The following is an 8,313-nucleotide window of genomic DNA, read 5'->3' as shown; positions in this document are numbered from 1 at the left end:
TGAATAGAATAAAATGTTTGAAAAAATGAGCAATAGATTCAGCTTAAATTCAACTCTAAGGTATTTCAAGTCTCTCTGCCCTTCACAGCCTTGGATCTAAAAACCTGATGTTACATGGGAAAAAAAAAAACCCATTCAGAAATTGTAACTGGATGTTTCCCCTTGTCTTCGATAGTGTTCTTAAGTAGAAAGATGCTAAATGGTTGGTGAAGTTATTCTTCTACTCATTAAAATTCTTAAAGTGAAGCTAAAACAGTGATTTTCAACCTTTTTCATCTCATAGCACACAAAAATCTGACCCAAAAAACAGGTATAATTTTGACTCAGTCACACCAGACGGCTATTGTTGTATTGGCATTTGTCTTTTTTTTTCATTTGACAACCTAAGAGAAAAGAAGTCAGTGCCCTTGATGAAATAGTCAGGCATTGCATGTTTTAAAAATTCTCGCTGCACACCAGAGTGCCTCTGGCAGCCTACTGGTTAAAAATCACTGAGCTAGAATAATGAGGAGGATTGGAATCATAATAAGACACTACTTGTGACCTGTGCTTATTTACATTTCAGACTAGAGATAATTTTCCTGTCTCGAGAAGACAAAGAGTGACATATTTGATGCCACATAATGAATATTTGAAATTAATTTATTATAATGTCAAAGGATATATGAAAAGTCATGTGTCTTGTTTTATTTCCTTTTGAACTAGACCTTTTAAGTTCTCATTATCCCCCCACACAATTTATCCCGTGAGCATTTCCAAAGCTGCCATTTCAGAACAAGCAACACCACTGAAGACAGTAAGGCTTACATTTCCCTCAGAAATCCTGTGATGAATGGAGACGCGTTCCTTCAAAGCAGAGAGCTGAGCAGAACAGATCTCAGATCCATTAGTAAGGTTACATACTCCTTCCTCTACAAAAATTTAAAATATACCCTGCACCTGACCTCTGAACACAGCTTTTTCAAATCACCTAATTAAAACCAACAGCGATATGCACCTGTCTAGAGTAAATTGCCTGAATCAGAGGTGTTTCTTTTCCTTAAATGCTTTTATTTTTTATATAAAAAATATTTCCATTTATGATTAAATATATTTCATGCAATCCTATAAGATATAAAGGTTTTATTTTTATTTGTGAACCCTTCAAATCAAAGAACTGTTTGTTATAAACTTGACTAAGTCAAGGGCAATTTACCGTGTCCTCCCCTATGAACATCTTTCCGTGTGAGACTTGGTGGGTGGTCAGAATATTTTCTCCTGAGGGTTCCACTTATTATAAAAGTGAAACAATGACACTCTATAAGACAATGCAATAATTGCTTTAGTATTTACATAAAACAATTTTGTCACTTTAAATTTACACACACACACTTCTAGCATATAATGAAGGAGGGGGAGCCTGGAAGAGCTAAGGCAAGGAGAGATGGGGATGGGAGCTAAGATGGTTCAGTGCTGGAGGAAGAAGGAAGGCGGGGAGCGAGAGCCTGCAGTGGAAGACTGGGAAGGAGGTCTGGTACAGGATTGTTCTTTCTAAGTGAAGTGCATTGCATCATTGCATTCCAAGCTCACACATGTAGAGTACAAACAGATACTTTATGATGAATATGAATAAAGGTTGATTAGAGCTTCAATTTAGCATGAACTACATAATAATAATAACACCAAACATTTATTATTCTAAGTGCTTTATATGCATTTAGTCATTTTTAATCCTCACACTATACTGTGAGGTGGGTACAATAAACATTCCTGTTATTTACATGGAAAATGTGGGACAGAGAGGTTGAGTACCTTGCTCAGTTTCTCACAATTTGAAATGCTGGGACCATGATTCAGTTTAAGCAGATACATTTCTATCACCGGGGCCAGCAGCCTGTCTGGTGGCAGAGAGAGGAGCATCCTCAGACTGACCTGGCAGGAAGAATAGCGTGGATGACCTACTGAAACCTGATCTAGCAATGACAGAAGCAAAGCCTTTCTCAGGGACAGAAACAGATACTCCACATGAAGTCAAGTGTCCAAGGGCACAGAGCCAATCAGTAGTAAATCCAAGCCTCAAATCAAGCAAAACCCATAACCCATGTTCACGCCGGAGGCTGCCTCAGTTTGTCTGGCAGTCATCCCCACCTATATTATTCATTTTTAGAGAGGGAGAAAGACATCAATCTGTTTGCCTCCTGTATGCGCCCTGACAGGATTGAACCCACAGCCTCGGTATGTGACCTGATTGGGAATCAAATCTGCAACCTTTCAGTGTAAGAGATGACACTCCAACCAACTGAGCCACTCTTGCCAAGGCCAGGATTTTTTCTTTAACCACATTAATACCAATTTTCAGATTTTAAAAGTGTGTATTCTGGTTTGGCTGGTGTGGCTTAGTGCTTAAGCATCAACCCATGCACCAAGAGCTCGCTGGTTCGATTCCCTGTCAGGGCACATGCCCAGGTTGTGGGCCAAATCCTTAGTGCAGGGTGTGCAGAAGACAGCCAATTGATGTTCTCTTTTATCTCTCTTTCTGCCCCTCTACCTTCCTCTCTCTCTAAAACCAATAAAGAGAGAGGAAAAAAGATGGTGGCAGGCAGGACCGGAGGGAGGGTGAGTGTGTGAGACACTGAACTAGTGTTTGAGAGAGTGTGAGTGGACGTGAAGGTGGACGACCAAACCTGAGCAGTGCAGAGCCATGGAGCAGAAAGTCCCTGTGCTGTGGACGGAGCAGCCAGCTACCACGGTGAGCGGCCCTTCAGGGCATTTCTCCCTGCGTGGCGGGGAGGTCCCACCACTTTGGAAGATCCCTGGTCTTCCCTGGGAGGAGGCAGTGGGAGTGGCTAGGGCCCAGCCACCTGAGCCCAACAGTGCACCTGGCACCATCGGACCAGTGGACACTCTGTGTCAACACAGACAGGTGCACAGTAGTGGAACTCCCAAGGTGCTGATCATAGAAGCCACAGACAGCCTGGAGCCCAGAACCATCCCCCATAGTAGCAGCCTAATCAGAGTCCAGATATAACCCCAGCAACAGAGGCTGGGGAGCAGACATCTATCCCCAGGCAACAGAAGCACAGACCAGCAGCTGAGGCCCATCCCCAAAAACTACAGCAAAAGCTGAGCAGGAGCTGAGCCCCACGAGGCAACAGCACTTCTCAGCCACCAGCTGCGGGACTTGGGGCTCCACAGAGGCCTGTGCTGTCCAGCAACTCACAAGTGCAGAGGTAAGCCCTAGCCTGAGAGAGACTGGTGTTACCCAGCTTCCCCTGGGTCCTGCGAGGTGCTGGGGTACCAGAGAGGCCTATTCGACCCAGCAGCCAACAACAGCTGTGGAAAGCCAGAGCCAAGAGGGACTGGTGTGATCTAGCTGCCCACCCACGGGACCTGCGGGGGCACTAGAGAGGCCTGTGCGACCCAGCAGGGACTGTGCGATCCAGTTACTCATGGGACCTGTGGGGTGCTGAAGCACCAGAGAAGCCTGTGAGACATAGCAGCCCATAACACAGGCATAGAGCCCAGTCCCAAAAGGGACTGTGCCATCCAGTTACCCACGAGACGTGAAGAGTTTGGGAACACCAGAGAGGCCTCTGCAACCCAGCAGGGACTATGCAATCCATATACCTGCAGGACCTGCAGGGTGCTAAAGCATGAGAGAGGCCTATGTGACCCAGCAGGGACTGTGCCATACAATTACCTGGAGGACCTGCAGGGTGTTGAAGCACCAGAGAGGCCTGTGAGACCCAGCAGTCCATAACATAAGCATAGAGCCCAGTTTTCAAACGAACTGTGCCATCCAGTTACCCGTGAGACCTGCAGGGTGTGGGGGCACCAAAGAGGCCTATATGACCCAGCTGCACACAAGACAGGCTTACAGGATGTGAAAATGGAAGCAGAGTGAATGGAAGCTACACAGACGATCTCCTAAGACCAAATGGGAATTACAACAAAAATAAAGACAATTACTCAGAAAAAGCAACAGAAAAGCAGCAGGACAGGACCATATAACCAGGGACACTGGTAGGATCTGCGGAGGCACAAGAGGGTGGCAGGCTTGGAGCCCACTGAGAGCAGCAGTCTTAGATGTGAGCAGAGCCCTTGGGGAATAAAGACCAACCCTGCTCCACTGCATAGAGAGCATGGACAGAGCACTAAAATAGCCACAGCCACTCACCTGGGGACTATGGCAGAGGAGGGCAGACTGGGCGGGAACTCTGTGGGGACACCCAGGATTTGGAGGGCACTCAGAGCTTTTGCTGAGTTGCTGCCACAGAGGTAGGTGGCCAGTATGCTCCTTCCCCTAGCTGTGGGGAAAAGCAGCAACCCCCCACCTCAGAGATTCAGCCTTTCCCTGGTGAGGCAAAGAAATGCAAATTGAGGCTCATTAACAACCAGCATCTATCCCACCTTCTGGAAATTCTCTTATGCAGAACAACAGGGGTACATTCCAAGGCACTGAGTAACTGAGACTACTAGCCACCAGGAATAAGATAGAGGATAATTAAACCTTTGCTGGACTTGCAAATCTAACCAGGAAAGTAAGAATTGACAGTGGTGTTTAATATGGGCCCACGCAGGCTCATCCAAACCCAGTAGAGGGAGCCACAAACAGCAGAACACCAACACCCACAGGGAAAATTTGGCAGGCTCCAAAACACACTGAGATAGTCAAAATGGCGAAACAAAGAAACAAATCCCAAGTGAAAGAACAAGAGAACTCTATCGAAGATGAGATCAATGAAATGCAGGTAAGCAAATTATCAGAGGTAGAGTTCAGAGCCATGATCTTGAGGAAGCTCAACAGTATGAGTAAGGACATCAGCACCATGAGTAAAGATATAGAAACATTGACAACCAACCAAGTGGAAATGAAGAATGACATAGCAGAAATTAAGAACACATTGGAAAGGCTAACCAGCAGAGTAGAGGAAACTGAGGACCAAGTCAGTGAATTAGAAGACAATGTAAAAAAAACTAACCAATCAGAAAACCAAAAGGAAAAAGCAATTAAAAAACAGAAAGACAGCTTAAGAGAACTGTGGGACAACTGGAAACGTAGTAACATTTGCATCACAGGAGTCGCCAAAGAGGAAGAAAATGGGCAAGGGTTACAGAATATATTTGAAGAAATAGTGACAGAAAACTTTCCTAACTTGGTGAAGGAAGAAGGCATTCAAGTTCAAGAAGCACAGACAACCCCAAGTAAGAAGAACCCAAACAGGCCCACACCAAGACACATAGTAATCAAAATACCAAAAATGAAAGACAAAGAGAGAATTCTAAAGGTAGCAAGAGATAAGCAACAAGTTACCTACAAAGGAAACCCCTCTAAGGCTCTCAGCGGACTTCTCAACAGAAACACTACAGGCCAGAAAGGAGTGGCATGAAGTAATCAAGGTCATGAAAACCAAGGATCTGACTCCAAGACTACTCTATCCAGCAAAGCTATCATTCAAAATAGAATGTCAAATACAGAGCTTTCTAGGTCAAAAAAAAAAAAAAAAAAAAAAAAAAAGGCTAAGGGAATATACTAACACCAAACCAGCACTGCAAGATGTGCTAAAAGGATTGCTGGAATTAGTAGAAGAAATAGGAAGAAAAATAGAACCACACTAAACAAAAATGGCAATAAATAAGTACATATCAATAATCACTTTAAATGTGAATGGTTTGAATGCTCCAATAAAAAGACACAGAGTAGCTGACTGGATAAGACAGCATAAGTCACATACATGTTGTTTACAAGAGACCTATCTCACACAAAAAAAGACTCACATTGGTTGAAAGTGAAAGGATGAAAAAAAAAATCTTCAAACAAACAGAAATGAAAAAAAGCTGGGATAGCAATACTCATATCTGATAAAATAGATTTCAAAATGAAAGCCATAACTAGAGACAAATAAGGCCATTACATAATATTGAAAGGATCTATCCAACAGAAAGATATAACCCTGGTAAACATATATGCATCCAATAAAGGAGTACTAACATATATTAAAAGCTTTTGGAGGAACTCAAAGGAGAAATTGACAGCAGTACAATCATAGCATGGGACTTCAACACCCTGCAGACATCACAGAATAGATCATTTAGACAAAAAATTAACAAAGAAACACAGACTCTAAATGAAGCACTAGATCAAATGGATTTAGTAGATATCTACAGAGAATTACACCCCAAAACTGCAGAATTCACATTCTTCTCAAGGGCACATGGGACATTCTCAAAGATAGACCACATGTTAAGGCACAAGCTAAGTCTCTAAAAGTTCAAGATTAAAACCATATTAAGCATCTTCTCAGATCACAATAGCATGAAACTAGAAATCAATTGCAACAAGAACATGCAAAGACATTTGAACACATGGAGGCTAAATAGCATGTTATTAAACAATGAATGGGTTACCGAGGAAATCAAGGAAGAAATTAAAAACTTCCTGGAAACCAATGAAAATGAACACACAACAACATAAAATCTATGGGATGCAGCAAAAGCGGTTCTGAGAGGGAAGTTCATAGCACTACAGGCCTACCTCAAAAAACAAAAACAATTTCTAATAGACTATCCAACCTCACAACTTATAGAACTAGAAAGCAAACAAAAAGAAAACACCAGATCACTCTGGCCGTTTTTGGCTCAGCGGTTAGAGCTTTGGCCTGCGGTCCAGAGAGACCTGGGTTCGGTTCCCGCTAAGGGCATGTACCTTGGTTGCAGTTTGTCCCCAGTCCTGGTTGGGTCGTGCGGGTGGCAGCCACTTGATGTGTCCCTTTCACATCAATGTTTCTCTCTCTCTCTCTCTCTTCCTCTCTGTCCTTCCACTCTATCTGAACAAAAAATGGAAAAATGTCCTTGGGTGAGGATTAAAAAAAGAAAACCCAAGATCAAGTAGACGAAAGAAAATAGTAAAGATCAGAGAAGAAATAAATGACACAGAGACCAAAAACACAATTCAAAGGATCAATGAAACAAAGACCTAGTTCTTTGAAAAGATAAACAGAGATTGGTGGACCAGTAGCTAGATTCACCAAGAAACAAAGAGAGAGAAACCAAATACACAAAATCAGAAATGAAAGAGGAGAAATTATAACTTGCACCACAGACATACAATAAATAGTTAACAAATATTATGAATAATTATACAGCAACAGATTCTACAATCTAAGCAAAATGGACAAATTTCTAGAAACAAAGTCTTCCAAAACTGGACCAGGAAGAAATAAAAAATACTTGAACACACCAATAACAACAACAAAAAAAAAAATGGAGATATAATCAAGACTCTCCCAGCAAACAAAAGCCCAGGCCCAGATGGCTTCACAGGAAAATTTTACTGAACATCAAAGAAGAACTAATGCCCATTCTCCTCAAACTATTTTAAAAAATTCACAAAGAAGGAAGACTTCCAAACGCGTTTTATGAGGCCAGCATAACTCTAATTCCAAAATCAGAAAAAAACACTACAAAGAAAGAAAACTACAGACCAATATCCCTGATGAACATAGATGCCAAAAACCTGAACAAAATACTAGCAAATCAAATCCAGCAATACGTCAAAAAAATTATTCACCATGACCAAGTGGGATTCATCCCAGGGATGCAAGGCTGGTACAATATTCACAAATCAACAAATGTGATGCACTGCATAAACAAATCGAAAGATAAAAATCATATGATCATATCAATAGATGCTGAAAAAGCATTTGACAAAATCCAGCACCCATTTCTGAAAAAAAACGCTCAGCAATCTGGGAATAGAAGGATCATATCTCGACATAATAAAGGCCCTATATGAAAGACCTACAGCCAACCTCATACTCAATGGGCAAAAACTAAGAGCATTTCCCTTAAGAACAGAAACAAGACAAGGATGCCCACTCTCACCACTCCTATTACACATAGTACTGGAAGTCTTAGCCACAGCAATCAGACAGGAAGATAAAATAAAAGGGATCCAAAATGGAAAAAAAGAAGTGAAAATGTCATTATTTGCAGATGACATGATACTATACATAGAAAACCCCAAAGACTATATCAAAATTTTACTAGACTTTATAAATGAATTTGGCAAAGTAGCAGGATACAAAATTAACATCAAGAAATCAATAGCATTCTTATACACCGATGATGAACTCACAGGAAAAGAAACTATAAAAAAATCCTAATTACCATCGTGGCAAAAAAATTAAGATACCTAGGAATAAACTTAACCAAAAAATAAGGAACCTATTCACAGAAAACTACAGGACATTGAAAAAAGAAATAGAGGAAGATATAAAAAAGTGGAAGCACATACCCTGTTCATGGATTGGATGAATTAATATCATCACAATG

Source organism: Molossus molossus, unplaced genomic scaffold (assembly GCF_014108415.1).
Source record: "Molossus molossus isolate mMolMol1 unplaced genomic scaffold, mMolMol1.p scaffold_m16_p_16, whole genome shotgun sequence".
Taxonomy (NCBI): Eukaryota; Metazoa; Chordata; class Mammalia; order Chiroptera; family Molossidae; genus Molossus; species Molossus molossus.
Note: the sequence above shows the minus strand (reverse complement) of the source record.